Consider the following 23620-nt stretch of genomic DNA (forward strand, 5'->3'; position numbering starts at 1 on the left):
CTTCTGTGGGAGATCTGCCAGGTCTTGTTTCTTCTTACCATATAGACACAGGACTGCTGCCTCAGATGGAAACAGCAGCTTCTCAATTGCTGGTAGAGAGCCTGTGAAGAGTTCTTAATTCTAGCTTACTGTGGGGTTGTCTTAGTTAGGGTTTTACTGCTGTGAACAGACACCATGACCAAGGCAACTCTTATAAGCACAACATTTAATTGGGGCTGGCTTACAGGTTCAGAGGCTTAGTCCATTATCATCAAGGAGGGAGCATGGCAGTGTCCAAGCAGGCTGGGAGCGGGACAGCATCCAGGCAGGCACAGAGAATGAGCTGAGAGTTTAACATCTTGTTCAGAAGGCAAACAGGAGAAGGCTAACTTTCAGGCAGCTAGCATGAGGGTCTTAAAGCCCACGCTCACAGTGACATGCCTACTCCAAGAAGACTACAAGGGCCAAGGGCCAAGCATATACAAACTATCACAGGGGTTAACACATAGACCGGCCAATGTGTATTCCAATAATGTCTTTGGAGACTGGTATAAAATTTTCTCTCTCACTTTGTTATTTTATTTTAGTTAGGGTTTCTACTGCTGTAATGAGACACTATGACCATGGCAACTCTTATAAATGAGAACATTGAATTGGGGTTGCCTTGTAGTTCAGAGGTATAGTCCATTACTCCCATTGCAGGAAGCAAAGCAGCATTTAGGCAGATATGGCGCTGGAGAGTAGCTGAGAGGTCTCCATCTAGATTGGCAGGCAGCAGGAAGAGAGAGTGACACTGGGCATATCCTGCAACACTTCCTCCAACGAGGCCATATATATTCCACAAGGCTACACATCCTAATAGTGCCACTCCTTGGTGGGCCTATGGGGGCCATTTCATTCAAACCAGCACCCCAAATTTTTGTGTACATTTTATAAGTTGGTTTATTGAAGAATTTCTTTCATCTAAATTCTCATTGTTTTAGCATAAAGTTTAGCATAAATTTATTTATAAATAACATTTTGGTCTTAAATTTTCTTTTTATTGTTTATTTATATTTGAAATTTATTCCTATCCTTTTCCTTTATTGATACAGATATTCAGCACAACAGATTTCCTCCAGTTATTTCTTTGGTGCACCCCATGAACTGGTAGGTAAATGTTTACCTTGTAACTGTTTTGCAAAATTCTTTAATATCTGCTTGTATTTTTCACTTGTCCATTATCTAGTAGGACTTCTAATTTCCCTATTTTTTTTTTTTTTTTTAGTGTCTTCAATTTCCTTTTCTTCTCTCTTTGCAGTTTAGTTAAATGGTACTGCAGGCTATTTTTTTTTTTTTTATTGCATGGAACTATTGATTTGAACTAAAGTATGTGATCTGTTCTTATTCTGCTTCAAAAGAAGGTGCTTTCTATCACTAGACTATGGTATCTAGTATGTGTGATGAGGTTACTTTCTGGTAATGATTTTGTAGTCTTGCTTCTTCTTCTTTTTTTTAATTTGGTTTTTCGAGACAGGGTTTCTCTGTGTAGCCCTGGCTGTCCTGGAACTCACTTTGTAGGCCGGGCTGGCCTCGAATTCAGAAATCCGCCTGCCTCTGCCTCTCGAGTGCTGGGATTAAAGGCGTGTGCCATCATCGCCCAGCTTGCTTCTTTTATCTATTGGATGCGTAGATCCATATTATTCTGAGACAGATGTGTCAGGGACTGTCTGTCTGTCTATCTATCTATCTATCTATCTATCTATCTATCTATCCACACAACACACACACACACACACACACACACACACTTACTTACTTCTTGCATCACCCATAACTTGTATTTTACATAGATGATTACTGGGTTATTTGCTGCCTAGACTGATAAATCTTCATGAAAAATAGCTTTTAGAATTACACCCTATTCCTTGCCTCATTGAGTGGCTTTTGGACTAAAGTCTATTTTGATATCAGGATTATGGTCTATAGCATCTTTCTTCCTCTCCTTCCCTCCTCCCCTCCTTCTTTCCTCTCTCTCTCCCTCCTTTTTTCTCCTTCCTTCCTTCTTTTCTTCCTTCCTTCCTTCCTTCTTTCCTTCCTTCCTTCCTTCCTTCCTTCCTTCCTTCCTTCCTTCCTTCCTTCTCTCTTTCCTTTCTAAGCCTGGCACATTTTAAATCACTCCTTAGATTTTTAAAAAATTATTTATTTAAAGTATATCTAATGTATATACTACAGAGTTAGGTTTTGTTTTGTGTAACAACTTCAAAATATTTTGCACTAATCATTTTAGCTTATTCATATGTGTTGATATGATTTAATTTCAACTCTGCCTTAATAAAGATTACTTTATGATTACCATGTAAACATTTCTATCTATCTATCTATCTATCTATCTATCTATCTATTTATTACTTTATTGTTTCTCCTTTGTATTTATTATACATTCTTTAAAAAGTTTTAAAAGTATTTGTTTATTTATTTTTATTTTATGTGTATAAGTGTTTTGCCTGTATATGTGTGTATGCACCCTGTGTGTGTGTATGTGTGTGTGTGCAGTACCCATGGAGGCCTGAAGAGGGCACTAGGACCCCTAGTTCTGCAGTTACAGGTGGTTCTGAGCTGCAAGATGGTGCTGGGGACTGAATTTGCATCCTCTGTGTGAGGAGTCAGTGCTATTAACTGTTGAGCCACCTGTCCAGCCTTGTTATTCCTTCTTTTATTAAAAAAAGTATTGGGGTATTTAGGAAAATTTAAGTTGTTTTCCAGGTGAAATCTTATGTGGGAAACCATTGTAGATAGCTTGTAGACAACAGGGAGGCTAAAGAGCATCTTGATCTTTAGGCTCTAATAGTTTTATATGGTCATGCTTGAAAATTCACAATTCTGAGTCATTTTCCTTCTTTCTGGTCTTCTGTGCATGGAAATATTAACCAGATTATCTTTGTAAATACTAGCTTGCTTTCTTTTTATTTTAGATCCACACGTGTTAATTATAAATCCCACTCTCTTTCTAGTCACCCTTCCACTCTCTTCCCAACCTCTGGTAATCACAATTTTACTTCAGAGTTGAACTTTCAGCTTCCATATATGAGAGAAGCATGGAGCACGTGTCTCTCTGTGTCTGGCTTAACTCAGTAAACATAATGTCCTCCAGTTACATCCATTTCGCTGTTGCAGATGAGGGCTTCATCTTTATCCTGGCTGAGTAATACTCCATTGTGTATACATACCACAGTTTCTGTATCCACTCAGATGCTTCTAGCCTTGGAGGCCAGTGCTATATTTCTGCTGTTACAAATAATTAACCAGAATGTATAAACAACTCAGAAAACAACTGCAACAAAAAATCCTAGTAATCTAATTATCAACAAGAATAGATTCTTTAAAAAAATTCAAGTGGCTATTTTTGGCAAGTATACTAATATTGCTATCTATCATTAACTACTAAGGAGACATAATCCTAACTACAAGACAGCATCTAAGACTGCCCTGAGTACCTTCTATTTTAGTTTTGTTTTCTGATACTGTTTTGTTTTTTCTCCCTTCCATTTTTTTTCTTTTTTTTTTTTTTTTTTCTGAGCCTATGGTCCACAGAGGGGCTTGGAGACGGAATCCCAAGGATTCTGTGAAGTCTTTCACACTTTTCTAGTCTCTGTATGAGGTACCGAAGCTGTTATTATAATGTTTTAATTGGATACGCATGAGCATGTTTCTTCTTATGAAAGTATCTGCCTATTAGGGTTGTGAAAAGAGGAAGTGAAGTAGTGACTATAAGGTACTTGGGATAGAAATTACCAATGTTCCATAAAGAACCCAGGGGTCAGTCCTGGGGGTCAGTACCTTCAGCCTTTTGAGCTATGTGTTCCTCACCACAACCATTCTAATATGAAAACAACTGTAACAATATATAAATAAATGAACATGACTGTGTGTATCTCAATAAAACTTTATGAACATAACCAGGCATGGTCTATAATTTAATTCTTAATTTAAGCAAAATGGGGCACAGGATAAGCGATTCATCACTATGGGTAAATAAGAAAACAGTAGAGATGAAATGCTATTTTTTTAAAGATGAGTGTTTAACACACTTATGTCATATCTTTGTCAGTAAACAGGGTGAACTCTGGATAGACATAGGTAAGCATGCAGACAGGAATACATATAGACATACACCTACATATCACACTCATATACTCCTCCAGATATAATTTCCTCACACTTAAGATTCAATGGAGCTGTGCATTTTGATTTTTTTATTTACTAATGTATTGCTTTCTGATATCTATCTATCTATCTATCTATCTATCTATCTATCTATCTACCTACCTACCTACCTATCTATCTTTCTGAGACAGTGATATATATATGTGTGTGACCCAATCTGGCTTTGAATATCACCATCCACCTGAATGCTGAGATTACAGATCTATGCCACCATGCCCACTGTTTCCGTTTCATTTCCCACTGACTGTCCCCTGTCCCTTTGCCATCAGGGACATGTGCTTATAACCCCTGTGACTTGGTTTAGTGTGCCTGGGAAAGTCAAACATTTCACGGTGTCTGAGCACAGACCCTGCTGCTGCACACAGACTGCAGAATATTTCTGAGGCTATGGTCAATGCTGTCTTGATTCGCTCCATCTTTGATTACTGTTTCACAAATAAGAATAAAGCTTATGTATTCGTAACCAGTGACATTTTTCATCTTTGGGATCCTCTTTGGCTTAGGTATCATGTGCATATTAGTATGAGAAGCAAATGACAGTGACTACGTGGACACTATCTCCAGTGCAGTGAGTCACGTGGTCAGGTGCTTGATTGCTCACGTAGGCACCACTAACTCCCACAGAGTAACCAATCCCAGGGAGGGCTTGGGAGAGGGTTCAGTGGTTGAAGTGCTTGCTCTGCAAACATGAAGACCTAATCCAAGCCCCAGAACCCAACCAATTAAAGAAAGCCAGGTGAGATGGCATTTGCTTGTAATTTCGGAGCTGAGGAGGCAGAGGCAGGCAGATCCAGGGGCCACCCAGGGTGTACATCAATGAGAGATCCTGTCTCAAAAAACAAGGTAGATATGGGCCCAGTGACACTTGGAATCGGCCCCTGGCCTCCATATGTACACATGGTGCGCGCACACACACACACACACCCCTTTGTTCTACACCGGGTGCTGCCGCTCTGAATGCAGGTGGGAGTCTGATTAATACCCTTGGGTAGTGCTGTGACTTTGATGATGACGCTGACAGCGAAGGATAATTAGTGTTTTTCCAGGTGTCTGACTCTCTGACACAGGGAGGAGACCAGTTTGTGCTATGCGATGAGTTTGTGCCACCTGGGGACTTGAATTTCTAAGTTTCTTTTGGCTTCCTGTTGGTTTTAGAAGTTCCACCTGCCTTGGGAATGTCTTTGCATCTCAGGTTGCCGTCCCAGGCAGGCCCTGACACAGCAAGAAGATTTGCTGACTGTAATCAGCCAGTGAAACAGCTGTTCATAGAGGAAGCTGCCTGTTCAGCTTCCCTCCGGCTAGGCTGGCTTGGCTCATTCGGTGCTGAATGGGTGCCCATTCAGGAGCAGCAGAGAGGCGCGCCCCTCCCCCAGCACGAAAGTGAAATTAAAGCAATGTACCGTTTTCCTCAGTCACCCTCTGGTTTGAAAAGATGAATCACCCTCAGGTTTGTACTCAGAGGCATCTAGTAAGGGCCGAGCTGGTTTGCAGACTAATTCTGCTCAGAAATTGTGTCTTGATAACAGATGGATATCGCCCCGTGTGCTGGCCCTCGGGAAGACCAAATGGCTCCCATCCTGCTGACCCAGAGAAAACGTGAATTGCTGTTTCTCTGGAATATTACTGTTAAGGTTTTGTCCACCTTGAGTCAAGTGGCCACATCTTATCACAGACTTCATCAGGGCTTAAGTAAGCCTCTGCGATATCCTAACAACGACATGTGCGCGCGCGCTCTCTCTCTCTCTCTCTCTCTCTAATCAATTTCAAACCAAAGGAGGTGGCAGTTTGAGACCCCCTAGGGCGTGGGTTGTTCTTGAGTGGATGAGGAGTCAGAAGTGAGAGCTGCTGCGGAGTCAAGGACAGGAAAAGACCTTGAGAAGCTTAAGTCACTCCAGTGCTCATCTGCTTAGCTTCGGTGGCTGGGCAGCATGCAAGGTAGGAGATTGAGCTAGAGCAGCCACTCTCAGTATGTGGGTAGTGACCCATTTCACAGGGGTTGCGTATCAGATATCCTGCATACCAGGTATTTACATTACGATCCCTAACAGTAGCAAAATTATAGCTATGAAGTAGTGGTTAGGGGTCACTACAACACGAGGACCTGTACTAAAGGGTCAGAATGCTAGGAAGACTGAGACTTCGGGAATCCTTTTTAAGGGCTGGGGGAGTGGCTCACTGGGAGTTAGAATGCACCTAGTGTGCAGGAAGCCCCGGGCTTGATCCCCTGCACTGCCCACGTGGGAAAAGAAAACTGTCCTACTTAGTGCCAGAGTCCCCAGTGCAAGCTACGGGAAGGGACCGACTGGTGGGCTCTCTTACTGAACTTTACATACGATTTAGAAAAAAACTATTCATAGCCATCTTTTTTAAAGACAGAGTGACTGTTGTTAGTCAGTGAAAATATAGGATATTTATTTCTTTGCATCTGGGGCCAGTAGTTTACATGATAAGACACAGTTTAAAGAGACTGGATTGAAGAACTCTGGACCTCTTTGTTTCCTATGTTTCAGAGGGCGTGGCTCAGCTCAGAGAGCTTCATGTTTTATCATGGTTCTGTTTCATGGGTCTTCTCGTTTGTTAATTGTTCCAGTGGACCTGTGGGCTCTCTTCAATCTGTCCTGGTTATGCAGGCCAAAGCCCCTGCTGTCTCATTACCTTCAGGGTTTTCATTCACTCTGGCTTCGGTTTCTTCTTTGTGTTTCACCCTCTCCCAATCACCTTCTCGGGTGCTAGATTGTAGCATAGGGTTGGAGCGTCCCCTCTGAAGTTCTTGTTGAATCTGAGCATCACTGAGGGTTTGGAGAGCTGGAGCCTTTAAGAGTGATTGGGTCTTGGGGGTTCTGCTGTCCTGAATGGATTAAAAGCATCATCCTGAGAGTGGGCTAATTCTACTGAGAGTGGGATGGTCATTGTGAGAATAGTTTTGCTGAGAAAGCAAGCGCTCTGTTCTGCATGTGCTCACTTCCCTGGGTTATAAGGAAGTTGTAAGAAGCCCTTGCTTAATGTTAGCACTGTGACATCGAAATTCCCAGGTCCTAGCATTGTGGGAACATTTTTTTTTTCCCTTTATAAGCTTATAGGTTCCTTACATTCCTTTATAACAACACTAAATTGACTAAGACATATGGAGACTCTCTGGAAGTCACTATGCACTGTGGACTGACGTCATTCAAGTTTGACTAGCTCCTAACCTCTGTCCCCTGAAGGATATGGAAAATGGCACCGTTTCCTAATCCATCATGAAATGTGACTCAGCCATCCCGAAGGCAGCCAAGTCACAACCCTTAAAGGAGTGGAGGCTGGACAATGACTCAAAAAAGATGAGAAACAGGCCCAGAAACAGCATAAGATCTGCTCCTTGGAGCTTTCGTACTACTCCCCAACTCCTCACAAGATATTCTCTTATTCTCTCTCTCTCTCTCTCTCTCTCTCTCTCTCTCTCTCTCTCTCTCTCTCTCTCCCTGCCTCCCTCCCTCCCTCCCTCCACTGCACTCCCATCCCTCCCCTCTTCTTCCCTCCCCTCTCCTCCCTCTCCTCCCTCTCTCTCTCCACCTTTCCTTGCTGATTCTAGGATCTAAACTTTGGAGGCTATATCTCTTGTCCAATTTGGCATCTTCCAGAGAGGATGCTGTAAATATTTAAACCTTTCTCCCAAAGGCAAAGCTTGCTCAGGAGAGCAGCCACCACTTGCTTTTCTTTTGTAATTCTGTAGAGACCCTGTTTATGTCTAGAGATGCCCAGCATTTTCCTGCATAGATGGCTCAGTTGGCACGCCCTGATCTGATTTGATCTACAGTGTTTGCCATCTCCCCTCAGACAAGATGGCTGAGATGGTTGAGTGAGTGAGCTTCTGCAGGCCAGTTGAGCCCACAGTGGACCTCAGATCTCAGGTTGGGAGCTCCACTCACAAAGGTTCTAGAAATTCTGCCTGGGGTGGCTTTGTATTATCTAGATCTCTCCTCTCATTTCATTAGTGGAGGTAACTGGGATTGACTAGAGAGCCACAGGTGATTGCTGCCCTGGCCTGTCAGCTCTCCTGACTTCTGTCATTAAATTAATCGTAGTTCACGAGGCAATTATTTAAATGGCAGGGGACATTTAGAACCTAGAGGGAAAGGTTAGAACACAGGGAGAGAATTACAGGCTTCAGCTAGCTCAGTCTATTCAGGTCAAAGCCATTACATGACTCTTAAAAGTCAAGTGCTACTAGACTAGGCTGAAGGAGCTACACAGATACCAGGGAGAGGCTGGACGAGGGCAGAGTTTCAAGGGCAGTCATGGCACCAGAAGCCGGTTGGAACTGCAACAGTGCAACAGACACAAATGCTGTGTTGGACCAGGGGAGTTAATGATTTCAGAGTGTTGGTTGATTTTGTTGTTCATGTTGTGCACTCTGGGGATGTTTGGGAGCTCGGGGGTAGGGGATGGGACATTAAGGATCTGGAGCCCTGTTATTAAAGGAATTGTCAGTCAGTGGAACACTAATGAGCATTAAGAGAAAAGGATAATATCCGATTCAGTGTTCAGTTTGGGAGATTCCAACACAAACAACCAGACTGCCTCTCAATTTTAAAATATATACTTGAACAATGTGAATCTATGAGATGTATGCAGCTGGTGGAGGGTTTCTATAATTTCTCTGTGTATCAAGCTATTTACAGTTACCTAACCTACACAATTAGTCTTCTGGGAGTAAAATTTTGAGACTGTTGGCCTAGCATATGCAGCAGTGTTCTGGAAGCCAGGTAGATGGGAGGCACCCAGTTCTAATTTCTGGCTCCCATAGCTGGGACTGAAGAAAGTCACAAAAATGGATGCTTATCAACATCAGGATCTTCCCTAAGCCCAAGCCCACCAGTCTTGACAGGTTCTTTATTCAGCTGAAACTGTTGCTAGAGTGTGAGCGAAGGGCACTTCAAGTGTGGTCAGTGTTTGGGGTCATTTCTTTCTAGCAGCAGAGCATACTTGGAGTTTATTTTAGAATGAATGTGAAGATGTGATAGCTCACGGTTAACTATTTTCCTCTGTTGGGGTTTGAAGTTTTCTCAGTGATCTTTGGGTAGTTTATGGTCTTTGTAATTCTTGAACTTGCTCCTCTAATGGGAACTCCATCAAATGTGTGCAAGAACAGACGGGTACACTAGAAAAAGCATATCTCAGAAAAGCTGGGCCAACCTAATTTGTGCCCATACTTAGGGCTCTGGGATGCCACTCAGTGAATTTGTAACTTGGTCTTGCCTACCATGCATGGCATAGCAACTTAATCTGCATCATCTCTATCATGGGTTGATTCATGGATGCAGTCAAGATACACTTTTGGAGACTCTGCGTTGTACTGGGGGTGGGCAGAGGGGCAGTGGTGCATGCTAATAGACAAAACAATGGTTTAATATTTCTCATGGGGAATCTCATTGTGAATAAACAAACAAACAAACAAACGAGTCTCTAATGTAAAACCATGAGCCTGTGGGGAACATTTTGCCTTCAACTCAAGACTGGTGGTAATCCATTGTTAAGCAGATAATTAAGTAAGGAGAGGAATTGGAGCATTATGAAGGTCAGGGAACCTCCTCTGAGCATGCCCCATTTGTGCGTAGAGCTACAGGATGAAATGAAGGACTGGAATATGAGTGACTGGGAGAAGAAACAACAGGTAAAGAGGCAAGATCACTACTGAATCAATGATGCCAACATAACAAAATATGCCACATCGCAATGGCTTGATACGGTTAGAGACTGTATTCATAGCAGAGCAGAGCAGGCAGCTGTAAGTATCAGTGTTTTGCTCCAATCAGACAAGCATGGCAGCTATGTATGGGGACCTTCTAGGATCATCAGTGACTCCCCAAAATTGTCCCAGGAGTCCCTGTTAGGCCATTAGGAAGAGAGTTCTGAGGCTGAGTTGATTATTTTGTCAGTGATTGGAGGTGGCATGCATCAGTTCCACCAGGGTTCATCGGTGGTGACTGGTGCATATGAGCTCACGTCATTACAAAGGCCTGGGTTTGTCATCTTGTCACGTTCCCGGGAATAAAGAGAGAAACAGAGACTTCTCCAGCACTAGCATTCTTTGCCTTGTGTCTGAGTCACTTGGGGAAGGTCATTAGTCTTACTGGGAAGTGGAGACTGGGGTGTGAGGTGTATGAAAGAAATAGCGGAGGGATTCAAACACAATTATAGACCTTGCAAACAGAGGGATGCTTCTGTGTTTCATTAAGCTTAATTTTTCCCTTACTTTTAGCTACTATATTTTATATACTAGCAATGAAGAACAATTTTCCTCAAATCAGGTGACATAGCCTGCTTTTTATGTTATGTATAATTTAATTTCTTATTTGAAACTTTTAACTAACAGGAATTTATATTTTTTGGTGGGTGCATCATGGGCATTTGATACATGTATATAATGTACAACTTTCAAATCGGATTGAGATTTTTATTTGCAACTTTAATGAAAGAATTCTCGGAGATGTATTTAGATATTAGATATTTTAAAATTATGTCAGTATCTAGATTGATATTACATATATTTGCATCACCAGGTACATCCCACAGAAAAGGAGACATAACCAAAACAAATGAGTAATGTGTTTGCACAGAGAGGCTGGGTTTTCCAAAACACTGTTCAGGTCTCTTATTCATATTCACTCTTCCCTGCTATGCCCTAAGGAAGCTCACACTCCCCCCACCTCCCCCAAACTAAACTTTCCCACCCAGTTTCTTGTGTCTCCTCACCTTTCTCGAATATTTTGATGTACTTATTTTCTCTGTTTTAACAGAAAATAACAACCAGGAAATCTGTCTTCTTAAATGCAGTGTGGATGGAAAGTCCTATTGACTGTAGCTGTCTAGACAAGCCATTTGAGTCAAGTTCATGTGTGTTCAGCCAGTCCGCCATGAACTATCTGGCCAACAGTGATCATGGAGCATTACTGTTGCCTATATGAATCCCACTTTAAGATAGATTAAAGTGTGCAAGCTCATGCCTTCCAATGGACTAACAATATGTCAAATATAAAGGATAAACAGGTTCCTTAACGATGATAAAGACTTCAGTTACTGACTTAATGGCATATTTCTTTCTCTAACTTTTTTCTCTTCTCTTCTCTTCTCTTCTCTTCTCTTCTCTTATCTTCTCTTCTCTTCTCTTCTCTTCTCTTCTCTTCTCCCCTCCCCTCCCCTCCCCTCCCCTCCCCCCTCCCCTCCCCTCTTTTTCTTTTCTTTTCTTTTCTTTTCTTTTCTTTTCGTTTCGTTTCGTTTGAAAATTTGAGACAGGATTTCTCTGTGTAGCCTTGGCTGTCCTGAAACTCGCCCTGCAGACCAGGCTGGCCTCAAACTCAAGAGATCGTCCTCTCTCTGCCTCCTGAGTGCTGGGATTAAAGGTGTGCATCAGCCTGGCTAAATGGTATATTTCTAAAGGAGGTGTGTAGAGTGGGATTTAAAGAACCCTCTGCAGTTATGGTCTTGATCTTGGACATAAGACAAATGGTAAGCTTCCTTGTTCATCTCAGAGGCTTGGTGGGCAGACGGAAAGGGTATGTCCACAAACTCTACTCCACTGCAGGTGCAGGCTCTTATCTTTCACATGGCCTTTCTTCTTGGCTTAGGATTTAAGCTAGGCAGATTCTGAGGGATTGTTGCATGTAACTTTTTGCTATCCCATGTAAGCTATGTGAACAGGCCATGCTACCAGCCCCCACCCAGCTTCCCTTGAATCCATGGGTAACACACACACACACACACACACACACACACACATACACAATTGCTCATTTTCAACTTGCCTTCTTGGCACAATTGCTGGGTACCACTATCTCCCACCTGGAAAATGTGCCCTTATTAATATTCTTAGCCCCACTCTTCCCACCTGTCCTAACTAGTTGCTCAGATAAATCGAGTCCCTGTTAAACATCCCTGACCACTTGTCTGTAGGAGTGGCCTATGTGGCCACTCCATTTTGGGATCTCACATGTCTCATCAACTTTTCTTCATCTGATGCATGGTGAACTCTCTTCTCCTCCCTTGTGTCTCTCTTTTCCTCCAGGGTCCTGGAAGTCCTGTCTGTACCTTCTGACCAGCAGTTGGCCCATGACTTTCTTTACTGACAGACAAGAACCAATTGTGGAACAGGACATTAATATCAGAACCACCCCTACAAAGGATGAACATTGTTCGGCTCTTATCCCTCAGCATATGGAATGGAAATTATCTTTCTGCTGCAGGTTTCGGGTAGCCCAAGGTGACCATGGGTACTGTAGCCCATGACATTGTAGCATTCACCCAAGCTGGGGCACTTCCTCACTCTGAAGGGCAGGGCTGGGTTTATTTCTTATTCAGCTTCAAAGGTCATATTAAGATTATTGCCCAGAGCTCAGTATTATTGCCACCTCGCCCAACTCTACTAACTCCTACCTGCACAAAATATCTTTGGTACTTCTCCTGGCTCCTGCTTCCTAGCCTCCTCTGGGTTTTGTTCTTCTGCAAAAGCTTTGCATGGGCACAGTGATGAGCACCAGCTACAGGCACCTCTACTGACTGGTCATTTGGAGGCAGTTATGTGGTCGGCCTTGTTTCTCAGAGGTCTTCATTGGTTTTCCCCAGTCTTAACTTGTCATGGTGACCTACCCTTTTGGTAACTGAGAGCCTGAGAAGATGTGACTGGTGGTGAATCATCCAAGCCAAGAATCATGGCGAATGAACACAGACTTCTCAACACATGGTACCTTTGGTGAGCCCTGTCCCCACAGAGCCCCGTGAGGCTTTCAGAGATTCCAAAGACACAGTAAAATGAGATAACGTCAAGACAGTAATGTTTTAAAGATGTGATGGGACTTGAGAGAGTCATTAACTTCCATATTGAGTGGTTGGTGATCATTTAATTTTGTCTAACCTGAGGAATTTATAGCCATTATAAGTGGACTGTTAGGTTGTGCTCCCTAAAGCTGGTAGTTTGAACTGTTCAGGTTAAATTATTAATGAGAAGCCATATTTATAGAGGGATGAGGTTGTAAAATCAGGGTTTCTGGAGTGTTTAATTAAAATGGCCTATTTAATTATTTTTTCTTTCTTGCTCTATTCCTTATATTATCATCTTAAATTTTAAAAATATTGGCTCTGTGATTTTTGTTTTATTAGATTCACATTCATTTGACTTTAAGTCACCCATGTGGTTTGGGGAGGTAATTGTCTCCATTTGATTGGCTTTGCCATAATTCTACTGGGGCTTTCATCTTTCTTCTGGGGGTTTCCCCTCCACATCGTTGGGCATATGAAAATACTACCTTAGATGTTTCATAGGTATTTTAAGATAGGTTTGTGGGGGAGGGCATTTCATTTAGCTGATTTCAGCTATCTAATTAATTCATCAGAAATGAGGCCGAATGAGAGGGAGGCCCCATAGACCCAGGCGCACTGAGAAACAGATTAGGTTAATTCCTAGCAGAGCCAGAACACACTCGGGTTAGGGGAACAGAAGCTTTTGTGTGTGTGTGTGTGTGTGTGTGTTATATGTACATGTGTGTGTTTGTGTGTTATATGTACATGTGTGTGTGTATGTGTGTTATATGTACGTGTGTGTGTATGTGTGTTATATGTACATGTGTGTGTTTGTGTGTGTTATATGTACATGTGTGTGTATGTGTGTTATATGTACGTGTGTGTGTATGTGTGTTATATGTACGTGTGTGTATGTGTGTTATATGTACATGTGTGTGTATGTGTGTTATATGTACATGTATGTGTTTGTGTGTGTTATATGTACATGTGTGTGTGTGTATGTGTGTTATATGTACCTGTGTGTGTATGTATGTTATATGTACGTGTGTGTGTGTTTGTTTGTGTGTGTGTGTTATATGTGTGTGGGAATACTTACATGGCCTCCTTGTAGAGGCTAGAGGACAGTGTGTCAGGTGTCTTCTTCTGATACCTCTCACTCTATTCCTTTTGAGACAGGCTCTTCCACTTAACTTGGCTGGGAGTCTGCGAGATTCACTGATTTTCTTATTTCTGCCCCTGATACTGCTGGGGTTGTAGGTATGTATGGCTGTGACCAACTCTTTACCTGAGTGCTGGGGATTTGAACTCATGTTCTCATGCTTGTACACCGATAGCTCTTACTCACTAGGCACCTTCCCTCCCTCACCAGTGATTTAATACAACTACGCATTTATCTTTCTCTTTGTTAGTAAGTGGTGATAGAAGATCTGACTTATATATTTAAACATAGATGGTCTAGTGTTTTACAAATAAGGACACCTCACTTGAGTTTTAAACTTTCCTTGAGGAATGGTGGGACAAGTGGATGCTCACAGTCAGCTATTGGATGGATCACAGGGCCCCCAATGGAGGAGCTAGAGAAAGTATCTAAGGAGCTAAAGAGATCTGCAACCCTGTAGGTGCAACAACATTATGAACTAACCAGTACCCCAGAGCTCTTGACTCTAGCTGCATATGTATCAAAAGATGGCCTAGTCGGCCATCACTGGAAAGAGAGGCCCATTGGACACACAAACTTTATATGCCCCAGTACAGGGGAATGCCAGGGCCAAAATATGGGAATGAGTGGGTAGGGAAGTGGGGGGGGGGGAGGGTATGGGGGACTTTTGGGATAGCATTGGAAATGTAATTGAGGAAAATACGTAATAAAAAAAAAAACCAAAAAAAAAAAAAAAAACCAAAAAAAACATCAACATGTCACAACCTAGAAGCACGTGGGAAGGGAGCCTGAAGGAGAAATTGCCTTGATCAGATTGGCCCGTGGGCATGTCTCTGGGGGGTTATCTTGATTGCTTTGGTTAGCAAAGTTTGGGAAGGAACACCCTAAGTGGAGGTGGCATCATTTATAGGCTGGACTGTACAAGTAAAGAAAGCTAGCTGAATAGAGCAAGCTGGCAGTGTGACTGTGTCTAGTTTTCCCTGGTCTTTGCCGTATATATGACATGACTGGCTATCTCAAGCTCCTGCCTCCCTAACTTCAATGATAAACAGTAACCTGAAGTTGTAAGACACAAATCTTCCCTATTTGTCAGGGTGCTTCATCCCAGTCACAGTGACAGTGAGACAGAGCTGTGTTTTAGGTCTCCTGAGTTTCCTATTTTTTCTTTTAGTGAACAAATAGTTTTTTTTTTTTTTTTTTTTGAGTGTTTGGTTTTGCCTCAATTTTCTTATTTTGAGGGAGGGAAAGGCGATGAAGGATGGGTAGTTGTACTATCACTCTATGAACACAAATGGAGGTTTATGCCCACACAGGAGAATGTTGGAGTCAGGGACCATTAAACTTTCTTCGGGCTCAGATGGGAATCCTGGAATATGTTTGAATATAAAACCGAAGCCAGTGAACTCCGAGGGGAGACATGATCCTGGGGTTGGGGCTGGAGACAGTTTGAACAGAGGGACAGTTTGAAGAGGCGAGTTTGCCTAAAATCTGTCATGAGAATTTAAGCCATGGATGATGGGAAATTGTGGAGAGAAGGATTGGTTGTTGTGTGAACTTATGCAATCAACGTGAGGGCGCGCACACTTCGTCTGGCTCCAGGCCAGCAGCTCTCTGAGGAGCACTGTCAGGATTAATCAGAGTTTGCATGGAAACTGCAAAACTGAGAAACCCCTGCGAGTGCCAAATGTTATCAGCTTGCATCACAGCTTAAGTATTTGGTGGTGTGGTGTGAGGAGGAGCCACTTGCAGGAAATCTTAACGTTTTTTCTAGCGCTCTCTCGCACCCAACTTCGTTTTGATTTCACTGGAGCTTGGTGACTCGGGATTCTTCCTGGCTGTCTTTCTACTTACCTCCTAAGCGTGACAATGCCTGTGCTACATTCCTGTGGTTTGTGTTCTTACTTGTAATTTCAAATTAAAGCTATTTTATACATGGGAAGAGTAAACAGAACTGCAGTGCAGGCCTCAGAAACGATCTTAACTGGGATTGACAGACAAAACTGTTTCCTTTAGAAGAGATCTGCTTTCCCACCTTACCCTCATGCAGTGTCCTGTAGAGAGTCTGGGGTTATAGAAACATCTGCACAAAAAGTGGTCCCATCCCAAAGTGCAGATTCCCTTCATGCCACCAACTTGCCATTGTTGTAACCCCCAAATTAATGATACTAGAGAGACTTGAGTGTGTGTACAGTTTGCCTCTGTGTTCCCTGCCACCACCACCACCATCCCACCCCTGCAGCAAGCCTACTCCTCCTTGGCCCCTCCCCTATTGTTAGAATGGCACTACCCATCAAACTCCCCCTAAATGAAGACATTTTGAGGGGACAGCTTGAGACATCCTCCCCGCCTTTTTGTCTCCAACACTCTTGATAAACAGCCGAACTCTTCAGGGTGCTTGTCCTTGAGACCTTAGAAAAATCACAAGCTCAAGGGAAATCAGAGGTCAGGTCAGAGACAGTTATGACTGGCTATGAAGTTAGTCCCTGAACAGACACCCATTAACCCCCTCCCACTTCTGTACCTTTCCACCAAATGATTACAGCCCTTTACTCCCCTTTTCTGTGAACATTCATAACTATACCGTATATAAACCCAGTGTTTTCTGAACTCAGGGTTGCTTGCCAGCATTCACTCAGTGAGTTCGAGGCAGGCAATCCGAGTTCCAATGTGGAACAATAAAAGACTCTTTTGGGAGTTGCAGTGGACTTTGCAATTCTTGGACTTGTCTGGGTTTCCCGTGGACTCCGGACACAATGCCATCGGTCCTGGTTTGAAAACCACTTTCTCCCAGCTGTAGTAGACACATGCAAAGCCAGGCCTAGGTGCTAGTGAGGCAAATGGAAGGTGGAAGATCTCTTTGTTCTAAGTGAAAGAGGATAGATGTATAATAGAAAGATAAAATGAAAATCAAGGCTCATCACAGAGTAATAGGGACTCCATTTTGGACTCCCAGGCGAAGGTCCGCTCTGTCACAGCAGCTTTGATAATGATGGATAATCTTTAGCACTGAAATGCTGTCAGTCATTGGCTATAGAGAAAAAGCTGTCTTCCTGCTGGTGTCTATTGTCCACTTCTGGAGAATGTATTAAGTGTCCTTTTTAAAAAATTTTTTTAAAATTTTAATTTTAATTTTTTTGCTTCTGTGTATATTCTATAGTCTTTCATTTGTTTATACTTTATGCTGGTGTGGTGGTTTGAATAGGTATGGCCCCCACAGACTCACGTGCTTGAATGCTTGGTTCATTTTTTTAATCGATTCTATGAATGCAAGCATTATTATTAATGTACCTTCTTCCATAGACATAAATCCCAACAGACCCCTGCCCCAACAAGGAAGTTGAAAAGTCAGAAATCCTGTGACATTGCATCTCTGCTTTGGTACCCAGAAGAGAGCTTGAGACTCTTCAAGGCTTCCAACGCTTCGGGGAGTCCAGGGTCATTCTGAGAGCACTCCTCGGAGTTCTTCTGCCTGGTGGTCCTTCTTGTTGTACAGTAGTGACGACAGCGTGTTATCCAACCCTTGTAGCCCTTCAAAAACTGCCTGTGCCTCATCTCTCTTTGACGCTGCTTGAAGAACCAGTAGCTGATGACTTCTTTGGGCAGTTTGAGTTCCTCAGCCAAGGCCTGCAGAATTGCCTCCTTAGGGAACCAGTCTATCTGGAAGTACTTTCTTAGCTTCTGGAACTGCTCATAGGTGAACATAGAGATTATTCTATTCACGCCAGACAGACTCTGAATTGTCTTCATCTCAGTTTCTTCCATCATCACGGCAGCTCATGTGAGTTCCCTCCTTCAAGGAGTGGCACTATTAGAAGGTGTGGCCTTGTTGGAGGAAGTGTGTCACTGTGGAGGCAGGCTTTGACATCTCCTATGCTCAAGCTATGCCCAGTGTGTCACATAGTCTCCTTCTGCTGCCTGCAGATCAAGATGTAGAACTCTCAGCTCCTTCTCCAGCACTGTTTCTGCCTAGATGGTGCCATGTTTCCTGCCATGAATGTAATGAAGTAAAGGTCAGAATCTATAAACCATCCCCAATTAAATGTTTTCTTTTATGAGTTGCTGTGGTCATGGTCACAGTAATGGAACCCTAACTAAGACAGCTGCCCTACGATTTCCCTGGATCCACTTTTCAATCACGTGTTTTCATATGTCCATGGTGTTGCTTTATCTGTCAACTGTACCACTTCGCTCCCCTGGGGAATATACAAAAATTATAATAAAATATTTATTTCTTTCTATAAAATTAAAGGGTTATAGAAACTATTTTCTGTCACCAATCAAAACAATCAAATTAAAACAAAAACAAGCAATAATTCAGAAAAAATAATCAAATTAAAACAATAAAAAGCAAATAATTCAGAATTTCAAGGGTGGGGAATTTACCTTGAGAATTTTTAAAGAAGACCACTTCTTTTGTATAATACTTAACTGTGAAGGTCTGCCTGGCTAAAAACTTCTATAACAAACAGATTTCTTTTAGTGAAAGATATTTTGGCCAAGATTCAGTACCAGTCAAGGCATCCACATCTGTATTGATCAGGCTCTGGCACAGCTTCTCAGGAGACAGCTGTATCAGACTCCTGTCAGCAAGTGCTTGTTGGTATCAGCAATAGTGTTGGGGTTTGTTGTCTGCATATGGGATGGATCCCTAGGTGGGGCAGTCTCTGGATGGCCTTTCTTTCAGTTTCTGCTCCACATTTTGTCCCTGAATTTCCTTTATACAGGAGCAATTCTGGGTTAATATTTTTGAGATGTGTGAGATTTTTTTGATGGAACTCTTTCTGTAGATCAGGCTAGCCTTGAACTCACAGAGATCTGCCTGTCTCTGCCTCCAGAGCATTGGGATTAGAAGTGTTCACCAGCAGTGCTTTTGGTCTTTTTAAAAAAGGGATTTATTTTATTTATTTTAATGTGCACGTGTGTGTGTGTGTGTGTGTGTCTGTATGTGTTGTGCAAGGCCTCAGAGACTAGAAGAGGTTATCAGGTCCCTGGAACTAGAGTTATAGGTGGTTGTTAGCTGCTCGATGTGGGTCTTGGGAATTGAATTTGGGTCCTTCAGAAGAACAATAGGAGCTCTTAGCTGCTGAGTCATCTCTCTAGACTCAGTCTTAGATCTTATTCTCTATTTCATCCACATTTATTGGCTTGGTGTGCTAATCTAAGCTCATGGATTTTAAACACCATCTCCAGATTAGTAATAGTTAAATTTATATCTCTTGCTTAAATTCTAACTTAGTCCTTAGTCTTGCATAACCAGTCACCTGCCTGGCTTTGCCACTTTGGCTCTCCTGTAGACACACCTCAAAGTTATGATGCTCAAACCAGAATTCTGTAGTTTCTTTCACAAACCTGCCCTCATATCTTTCTAGATCTCAAGTGAAAGCAACTTCATCCTTCTTAATGCCCCAGATGAAAACTCTACATCCCCGCCTTGGACTAATATCATCTTGAGTTTTTCATAGTCTATTTGGCTGAAAGTTGCATCATTAGGTTTTTCCCTTGATCTCTCTGATTTTTATTAATGTTGAGTTCACTAATAAGTAGTTTGTAGTTGGTTCATCTAGTTACTTTATAGCTTTTTTTTTTTTAAATCTAGTTGGCCTGCCAGTCTTCATGACTCTACTTTTATTTCTGTTGAGAACTCAGTGACCAAATTCTAGGTGGGGTTATTTGAAATCCAAAAGATAGGTTGGAAATTCAACTAGGAGAAAATATATGCCAATCATCTGGAGGTCGCAGGACAGCCTGTTCTATTTCCACCCCTATTAAATCTCTACTTGCCTATCATGAGATACCTAACACTGCCAGAGACATGGGCCAAAGGAGACCCCCCATTTCCTGCTCTGAGAAACTGTGTTCCTTTTACATTTTCTAAATATGAAGCCTTCCGACTTCCCAGCTTTCTGGTTATGCTTTTGTTACAGTCAGCCTTTTATCACCGTAAAAGATGGCTGCAAGAAACTTGTGGGGAAGAAAAACGCTATTTCGGCTTATGATCTTGGAAATTCCAACCCATCTTCCATGGGCTCCATTGCTTTGAGGCCTAACGTTACTCCCTGAGAGGAAAGACAGCATGGCGAAGCTGGGATGAAAAAGAGAAAGTAGGCAGGCTTCTTTTAACCTTTCCAGGGATACCCATGTGACCTGAGGACTTTTCATTAGGCACCACATCTTAAAGGATCCATTCTGCTGGGACCCAGCTGTTAACACACCAATCTGGAGGACATTTTAGAACCAAGCTGTAGTCCTCTGTTTCACTCTCTCTCTCTCTCTTTTTTTTTTCTATTTTAATTTCTAAGCAGCTGTAAACTCCAAATCAGAATAATAAAGATGGATCATAATTAACTTTCCAATTTCAGCTCTGCTTCATTGCACTTGAAATGATATAGTCTAAATTGATACTTTAATTAGGATAACATCAAGTTCATTTTTATATTCATGCTGATGCTTGAATATAAATGGTTTGACTCCCCCGGTTATCCATACTTGTAGAGAATTGCTTTGGAACTAGACTTTAGGCATGGGAGCCTGCCTTCAGGCTTTCTGGTATCAGGAGATTAAGGGCATCAGAATCTTCGTTACATTCTTTGTTGTGGTTTCGTCTCTTCTGTTGAGGCCAGGCAATGGAGGTGTTGGTTATTCTAGGGCGTTTAAGTCCTGACTGTGCTATTTCCTGACAGTCAACTTGTAGTTCCTAGAGTAATTATTTCTACAGCAGTACTAGGTGGCATAGTATTCAAACCTCCTGAGGTTCAAAGGCAGAGGCCTGGGGACTGTTGGGTGTTCGGGCAGAGCCAGGCAGAAGCAATGCATCTTTACTTTGCCTCCCCCAGAGCAGTTTCACTTATATTGCTTATTATATTGGGGCTGCACAGAAGATTTGGTTTGTTAGAGAGTTTCCATAGCTTTTGTCAATTAATTAGTTAGGTTTTTCTAAAGGGTAGTAAAGTGGGCAGGTTGTTGAAAACATCTTAGCAGGAATGAAAATCAGCTCCAGTTGGCTGATTATAATGTTACTTACTTTGGGGTTACTTACTTTGGGGCTATCTCAGTCAGTGTTAAGACTTTTGCAGTTATTCTGACAGAGTATGGACACCCTTGCCTCTAGGGTATGCTGACAGTATAATTCTGACATTCCCCACTATTTGTATATGACCATTCACCGTGGGAAGTCCCCGTGATACAAAGGATAATATCTCAATAACGTAAGTGTAACAGTGTGTGTCATTTGTGTGTCACAGCTGGGGTTGTGGGCTCCGTGAGTCTTGACTCAGATCTCAGTTTCTCTTGACTGTGAAGACTTGGTATGAGATTAGGAGAAAATCCTCATGAGATGTAGTTGCTCAATAAATGTTCTTTTTTCTTCTCTGCTGATTTTCTCTGTCTCATAGATCCCAGTTACCAACACTCTCAAGTTCCAACCTTGGAAACTTCCCAGTATATATTGATATACATATTTGAGGATAAAACTTAAACTATATTTCTTACTAGACTATAAATGCTTCAAAGTCAAACATATTCTGACTTCACCCTGACATCTGAAACACTTATTAGCCATTGTCTAAACTCATATACTTTCAAACATAAAAAGACCCACAAAGACAGCAATATATTTGACTATTACATTTTTGGAACTCTGAATTTTTTTTTTCTCCACAAAATTCTTGGATATTTCTGTCTCGATTAGGAATGGAGAAATGAGAAACACAAGAGAGATACTTCCCTCACTCCAGTAAGTCTAGGGGATGTGTGGTTAAACATCCCTCTGGAGAAGGTTGTCAGTGGGTCGCTGGAACGTTCTAGTACTTAATGATTTTCATCTGCAAGCCATTTCTGGACACTCTCTTCCATGTGGTGAGGGTTGAGCTAAAGTTGACACTATGTCAAAAAAGCTTAGAAGTTTGGAATGAAACCAAGGAGAGGTTTTCTTGGAGAAATGAAAAAAAAATGAAGTGGAGACGTAGGCGTGTGTGGCCTTCCAACCAGTCTAAGAATGAATATACACAGAATCTCCTAGACTTGGCTTCAGATATGTCTTAAACTATGCAATCATCTAGATAAAATAGTGAGCTTCATCTGGATACTATTTTAGATGAATTACAATGAACCTAATGACTAGCAACACATTTTGTACATCACCTGGAGGAAAACATGGTGACCTGGTGAGTATTCCTATTCACTATTCCTCACAATCTGGTGAATACATTCACTAGTCCTTGCAACCTGGTGAACACATTCTAGGAATTCACTATTCCTCACAACTGGGTGAGTCCATTCACTATTGCGTACAACCTGGTGAATACATTTCCCTAGTCCTTACAACCTCTTAGGAACGTGCACAGCATTTAGTTGATGGTAGCATTGAGCTTCCGTAATGCCTGATACCTAGGGATTGAGACACAGGAAAATATCTAGGGCCCAATGGGCTGGTCATATTTCCTCTGCCTAGGTTGTGAGGAAATGGGCACAGTGGTCAGGTTCTAACTTATCCTTGGGCACTGGGCACTGCGTGGGAGGGTGAAGACAAAAGAAGACTGAGACAGAGAGTCCAGGAAAGTTCATGTGTGGCTTCCTGAGCCCAGGAAAAGTATTTTCAGAATGTGTTGGACTTGGTTTATTTTTCTTAGTACTTGTGAGTGGAAAGGTGGGAGAGTAGATGTATGGCCTCATCCATGCTGGGCAAACACTGCACAGAGCTACATGCCCAGTCCATGTTGTGTTTTAGAAGCAATCTGAGGTAGGATCCCTTTGACTTCTAGATCATGCTTATTGACATCAAAGATTCTCAAAGAGAAAAGCTCTGGGGAAATTCCTGTCACTATAGCAGAATATCTGAGACAAATGACTTACAAAGAGAAAAGAATGATTTTGCTTCTCAGTTTTATGGAGGTTGTAAACTGTGCTCGGTTGATCCCATTGCTGTGGGCCTGTAGTTAGGAAGCGCACTCTGGAAGGAGTGTGTGGTAGAAGAGCATCCTCGCTTCCCCATGAGTCAGGAAGGGAAAAAGCAGAAACAAAAAAGCAAGGAAGAGGAAGAGGAAGAGGAAGAGGAAGGAGTCACTGTCCTTAAGTCCTTCAAGGCCACACAATATCAAGGAATTTCCCACAAGACCCCAAGTCCTCAGGACCAAGTCTTTAGTACATATTCCTCTGGTTAAATATCGAAACTGTAGGAGGTGCATCTTGCCAACATGTAGAGGATATTAGCTTTTAGGTAGAAGTTGGATGGTCTTTGAAGCATACTCATTTCCTGTGGGGTTTACTCCTTTCTTGTTCAGGCTTCCTCCTCTAAGATTAAATGGCAAGATTTAAAGGAATAGATTCTTTTCTGGTGTCTGTGAGGTCTTCGTTGTTAGGTTTCTCCTCTTGACCAGTGATTCTGAGAACTCTTACCGGTATGGCCTCATGGACCATCTGAGAAAGCCTGGCCCCGTGTTGACAAGGGTTGAATCCAACCCAGTGGGGTGGATCAGAACATCTGATCTGGATTTTGCAGTGAGG

At 42.3% G+C, this 23620-nt stretch overlaps 1 long non-coding RNA gene across 1 annotated transcript in view; it reads left to right on the top strand.

The window, feature by feature from the left end:
- The window catches only part of Gm39724, a 33964-nt gene extending 32845 nt beyond the window's left edge, over positions 1-1119 (top strand). Inside the window, exon 3 of the long non-coding RNA XR_865813.1 lies at positions 1074-1119. This is a non-coding gene — a long non-coding RNA (predicted gene, 39724). The remainder of the gene's footprint in view (positions 1-1073) is intronic.
- Positions 1120-23620: the final 22501 nt, after the last annotated feature.

Source organism: Mus musculus, chromosome 1 (genome assembly GCF_000001635.26).
Source record: "Mus musculus strain C57BL/6J chromosome 1, GRCm38.p6 C57BL/6J".
NCBI classification, from domain to species: Eukaryota; Metazoa; Chordata; class Mammalia; order Rodentia; family Muridae; genus Mus; species Mus musculus.